Here is a 6229-nt window from a genome sequence, read left to right on the forward strand (position 1 = left end):
CCGGTCACGCGGTATCGCGGTTAACGGTCACTCGGTCTCGCGGTATCGCGGTGTCGCGGTCACGCAGTCGCGCGGTCACGCGGTCTCGCGGGTAGCGGTCGCACGGTCACGCGGTCGCGCGGTCACGCGGTCTCGCGGTATCGCGGTTAGCGGTCGCGCGGTCACGCGGTCTCGCGGTATCGCGGTTCCGTGGTTCACGACCTCGCGGTTCCGCGGTTCACGACCTCGCGGTTCGCGGTCCCGCGGTTTGCGATTTCGCGGCACACTGTTGCGCGGTTCACAGTACGACGTTCGTAGTGCGGATTCGCGGATCCGCAGCCCTCGGTTCGCGGTGTCACGACTCGCGGTTCGCGGTGTCGCGGCTCGCGGCTCGCGGTTCGCGGTTTGTCGACACTCACTGCACTGCACTACACTGTGTTCTTCTTCTCTCTTCTTTCTTCTTTCTTCTTTCTTCCTAGTTGTCCTGTTGCCATCCCACGTAGGCTGGGGTCTCTTTGGCCTTGAGCGAGGCTCGTGCGAAGTCGCGGAAGTGTCGGAAATTGGTTTTGGAAACCAACTCCGCTTCCGCGACCGGCCATCCGCAGCCGTTAAGCCGCAGTGCCGTCTTCAAGACCGCCCTGGCCGCCTCGTGCCTCGGACAGTCGAGAAGTATGTGCTTCGGCGTTTCCTCGCCGGTCCCACATTCGCACATTGCAGTTTCACTCAGAGCGAAGGATCTGAGCTTCCACCTGAAGTTACCGTGACCACTAAGAAATTGCGTGACATAGTGGTCCAGTTCTATCCAGGTGGCCCGTGTTCTCTGCCGGACGTCTCCGAAGAACTCGAAGGTCGTCCGACCATGGGTCGAAACCTGCCAACGCTCCTGCCAGGCATCCAGCATTTCCGCCGCCGCCCGTCTTCTTTCTTCGCCGTAATCCCGGCCTTCCTCTTCCTCGTTGCCGTTGTTTCGTCCTCTTCTTTCTTCCGTCCGAATCCAGTATCTTCTTGCCCTCTCTTCCACCACCAGGTCGATCGGGGGTTCGCCCGCGATCACCGTTAGTGCGTCCGAGGCCGTCGTGCAATACGCCTTGGTGACTCGAAGGAGAGCCTGTCTCTGAGAACGAGCCAGCATCCGTCTTGCCGTTTTGTTCATCAGGTCGCTCCAGCCCGCCGCTGCGTACGTGGTTATGGGTACAAAGAGCCCCCCGTACAAGAGACGGAGTGCACGATGTCCCAGTCCCCAGTTCGCTTTGGCCACCTTCGCGAGACTGTTGAACAAACCTCTGCATTTCTCCGAAGTTGTCACGATATGCGTGTTCAACCGGAGTCCTTTCTCAAAATGTACTCCTAAGTACCTGATTGCTGGCTTCATCCTTATGCCTCTGCCGGAGATGCGGATGGTCGGTGGACGCGCTGCATCGAGCGATCCTTTGACCAAGAGCATCTCCGACTTTTCGGCTGAGAGTTCCAGCTTCCTCCTTCCGCACCACTCGGACATTGCCGTGGCGACCCCCTGGCCCTTCCTTCTCAGCTCCTCTCTCGAGTTGCCGGAAATCACGACCAGGACGTCGTCCGCATAGGCAACCGGTTCACATTCCAGCTCGTCGGATGTGAGAACCGCCAGCAGGTCATCGAAAATTAGGTTCCAAAAACTTGGACCCAATATCGAGCCCTGCGGGCAGCCTCTGGTAACGGGTTTCCGGACTGAGTCTTGTTTCCCCACGATCTGTACTGCCCTCTCCGAGAAGTAACTTTCCACTAGCCTGTATAGGTTTCGTGGGCAGTCCCTTCTCTTGAGTTCGTACAGGACATTTGGCCACCATACGTTATCGAAAGCGCCCGAAATATCGAACGCTATCGCAATCACGTATTTTGCCTCCGCGAATTCCCTTTCCCTAAGAATACTACGAAATTTAACGATCGCCTCCTCCGTCGACCGTCCAGGTTTAAACCCGTATTGTCGGTCGGAGGTTAGGTCATGATCGAGGAAAATACTCGCGAGTCTGTTCGCCATCAGTCGTTCGAGCAGCTTCCCTACCATTGAAAGCAGGCAAACTGGCCGATACGACTTCGGGTTACTCCTATCCTTGTCCGGACCCTTGGGTATTGTAATGATGGTACCCACCTTCCAACGAGCTGGGAATACTCCCCATTCGAGGCATCCGTTGCAGAGCCTGAGGAGCTCCTCGTGGAGACATCCCCAGGATTTCTGGATAACTTCCACCTCGATCCTGTCCGGCCCCGGACATTTACCTTTTCTGAGGCGCGTTACAGCGGCACTCAGGTCTTCCCACTGAAATGGGGGGCTGTCCTCCGTTGTTGGCTGGATTCGGACTTCCATACGTGTCCTTGCTTGTTCTGGGGTGTCTGTCTCCATGTCGTCCTCCGGGACGAGCGCCGTCAACATCGCTTCCGCGGTTGATCTCCACGAGGTCGTATGACCCCCGTGTGGCAGTTTGATCGAGGAAGTGGCTTCCTCCCTCCTGAGTTTCCCCAGGGATGTTTTCGTTGCGACACCCCAGACTTCCTGGTTCCCTTGGCTGGTGACGAACTGGCGCCATGAGCGATTCTTCTCGCTCGTCACCTTTTTTGTATAGGTTCTCCTGAACCGTCGATATTCCTGTTTAAGTATCTCCCTCGTCGGGGGATCGTGTGTCCCCTGATACAGTCTTCTTGCTCTGTATGTTGCCCTCTTCATCCTTGTTAGTTCCTCTGTCCACCACGGTACAGATTTCTGGTGCCATTTCTTTTTGGGCATTGCCGCTTCGCAGGCGGTCAATATTACCCGCTCCATGGTTTCCGCCATTGCCTCGACGTCCTGCCGACTGTTTAGGTCGGCGTTCGTCAAGGAGCGCTTCTCCTGGATGAGTGTCCTCTGGAGCTTGTTCCAGTCGGCCTTCCTGGTGTTGTACCGTGGTTGTAGGGGCGGCGGCTGTCCTCTTCGCATGCCGAGGTTCAGGCGCGTCTCCAGGATTCTATGATCGCTGGAGGTTCCGTCCTCGTACACTTTCCAGCCGTGTACGAGCGGTATAGCTTCCCAGGTCGCGAGAGTGACGTCGATGTTCGACGATCCTCGCGTATTCTCAAACGTGGTGGGATGTCCCGCCTCGTTTAGTACCAACAAGTTATGTCTGATGAGTAATTCCTCTAGTAGTTCCCCACGTTCGTCGGTGACTCTACTGTTCCATACATGTGACTTCGCGTTCGCGTCCGCGCCTATTATAATTCTATTCCCCCTTAGCCTTGTTAGTACTGTGTCGAGGTGGGCTAGCCCGAGTTCAATATTTTCCGACGGCGGAAAGTATTGACTCACTACGTACAGTTCCGTGCTACCGTCGAAGAGCTGAACACAGACGCAATGCGTTGTGCACAAGTCTGCGATTTTGAGCACGGAAAACTTTCTATTCCTCACACATACGGCCGCGAGCGGCGGTTCGTCTGCGTGGTTGTGAAAAACTATCGTAGCGCCCGTCCCGAAACCTGGGATAACTCTTTTAAAACTATACGGTTCCTGCATAAGCAGGATATCCGCATCAGTTTCCTCCATTTGTCGCCTGACCTCGTGTGGCACGACTTTCGACCGCTGCATGTTAAGCTGCAGGATCGTTATTCCTCGGCCATCTGTAAGTAGATTATTATCCATAAATGGTTCTACTTACTGACCTCTCGAGAGCCTTCTGGTATCCTGGGCAGGCCGTGCTGGAGGCGGCATGATCCCCTTTTTTGCCGGCGCGCCTGCAGTTCACGCATACTGCAGGCTGGCTCTTCCTTGGACACGCCTTCGCGCAGTGTCCTGTATGCGTGCAGTGGCCGCATACCTCCTCCTTTTGGCGGCAGTGCTTCGCAATGTGGCCAAATCCCTGGCACTTGTAGCATCGGCTGATTGCGATGTAATCCCGGACCTTGCACGCGTTCCATCCAAGGAACACTTTGTGGGCCTCGACCATTTTCATCCTTAGACTAGGGGAGACCTCGACCACCCAGTTGGTCTCTTCCCCGTCCTTCCTGCCGGTGCGGAAGCAGAATTTAATCCCGCTCGCTTCTTCCTCAGTGAATACGCTCGTATTCTGTTTCCTGAGGCTTGCCCGGATCTCCTTTTCCGACATCCCTCTCGGAACATCGAAGAGCAGCATCCGTGGGTTCTTATTGACCGGCGTCTTCACGGTCAATCCTGCGTCCTTCAGCTTTGCACTCTCCTTGAGGGCTTGGGCTCCCTCCGCTGTAGTCGTTTCCACGGCAATTCCGTTGCCGTGAATTTTCCTGACGGCCTTCACCTGCATGCCCCTCTTCCTAGGGTTCACCAGCGTGAATACCGCCTCCCTTGCTTCCTCGCTCGTCCGTATCTCTCCATCTTCCTTGTTAGGAAAAATCATGACCACGTTCTTCGGTGGCCCGATTACTGGAGGTACGCCCCGTGGTAGCTTCGCTGACCCCATTTTCAGTTTCTCCGCATAGGAGAGTACTGGCTGCGGTGCCTCCGCCTTCTTTACAGCTCGTTCCAGGCACCTGCTTGCCTGGATCGACTTCTGTACGGCCCCGTTCAGCGTTGCCTCGGATTTCCTCGAATCAAGGGCGGCTTGTTCGAGTTTCCCCTCGAGGAAGCTGTTTTGCTGCAGGAGGTCCTGCACATGGCCCCTCATTTCCTTGAACAGACGCAGTATCACCGTCGCCTGCTCCTTGTTGACCTTTTTTGCTGGGTCCATACAGTACGCCAGCATCCGGTCTTCCACCTTGCACGCTGCTTCCTTAATGGAAGCGGCAGTCTTCTGCTCTCCCGGAGAGGGTTCCACTGCCCTCTTCTTCTTCTTAACTCCCTCGGTGACGGTGTCTTTGACCGGCGTAGTGCTGGCCTTCCTCTTCGCTGCCGGAGGTTGTCCCGCCTCCGTGGTCTTCACCGGTGTCGAGGTCGGTGCTGCTGCTCCCGTAGTCCTTGCTGGCGCTGTTGTGGCTGCTGCTATCGTTTTGGTCTTGTCGCCCAAGCGCGACAAGACTACCTTCGCCGGCGCGGTCGGCGCCATACTGGAGCGGGGACCGTCCCCCACTCCTCTTCTTTGCTCGGATCCCGTCGGATCCGCTCGCGTGCGGTCGGCCGGTTGCAGCGCTCGGAGCTCGCCCCCACTCCTCCTCGGCGATCGGGCCCCGTCGGCTCGGCTCGAGTGCGGTCGTCCGGTCGGTGGCGCGGTCGAATCCAAGATGGCCTCGCCCGCTCTACCAGGTGCTGATCGCGCGTCACGCGCTCGACCCAAGATGGCGTCACTGACGTCACTGGGCGTTGGCTACGTGCCACGCGGTCGGCCCAAAATGGCGGCGCTGACGTGGCCCGCCCGGAATTCTCCCTCGGTCGACGTTCGCGCACTTCTAATTGCTGCCAAAAATCGAAATCTAGACCGATTTCGATTTTCGAGCAGCCGTTCTGTCCGTACTAGTGTCTGCTATCCACTGCCGCGATCTCACCCCGATATCTAGCCTGACGGCTGAGATATTCGGTGAAAAACCCGCACGGTCACCACGAGGATATTGAAATTACAAATCTCGTTTGAGTTTTTGCACTTCACCTCAAGGAAAACCACAGAAAACAGCACCACGATACGAATAATTCCTAGGGCTATGCCCAATAACACGGATCTAACGCGGTCACGCCCGTAGATTCCAGGTAGCCCTGGAAATTCCGGCCGCGCCCCGGGAAAAACCCACGCGGCGATGACTCACCGTCGCGTCACTCCTCGCCTATAACGTTCTTAAAAATCGAATTTTCGTCCGATTTTCAATCACGAAGCGGCGTTCTGTTCGTGATAATGCGCACTATCCACTGCCGCGGTTTCACCCCGTTATCTCGCCTGGCGGCTGAGATATTCGGCAACAAACCCGCGCGGTCGCCCCGAAGTTTCCGAAATTACAAATCTCGTTCGAGTTTTTGGAATTCCACTCCGGAGAACACACAGTAAATAGGTAAATCGCACAAATTCGCCTCGAAACTGCCGTGTATATCACGAATAAATCGCGAAAATACACGTAATACTCCTCGAAACGTTGAAATTCCGGCCAGGTAGCGGGAAAAACCCACGCGGCGGTAACTCCTCGGTCGAGCGGTTCAGGTAGCGGAGCAGCGGTTGAACACGTCCGTTCCCTTCGGCAGTCAGAATGCGACTAGTAGATAGGGACAGTGGGAATCTCGTTAATCCATTCATGCGCGTCACTAATTAGATGACGAGGCATTTGGCTAGCTTGAGCAGAGTCATAGGTACTTCCT

The sequence above is a fragment of the Colletes latitarsis genome, chromosome 14 (genome assembly GCF_051014445.1).
Source record: "Colletes latitarsis isolate SP2378_abdomen chromosome 14, iyColLati1, whole genome shotgun sequence".
Taxonomy (NCBI): Eukaryota; Metazoa; Arthropoda; class Insecta; order Hymenoptera; family Colletidae; genus Colletes; species Colletes latitarsis.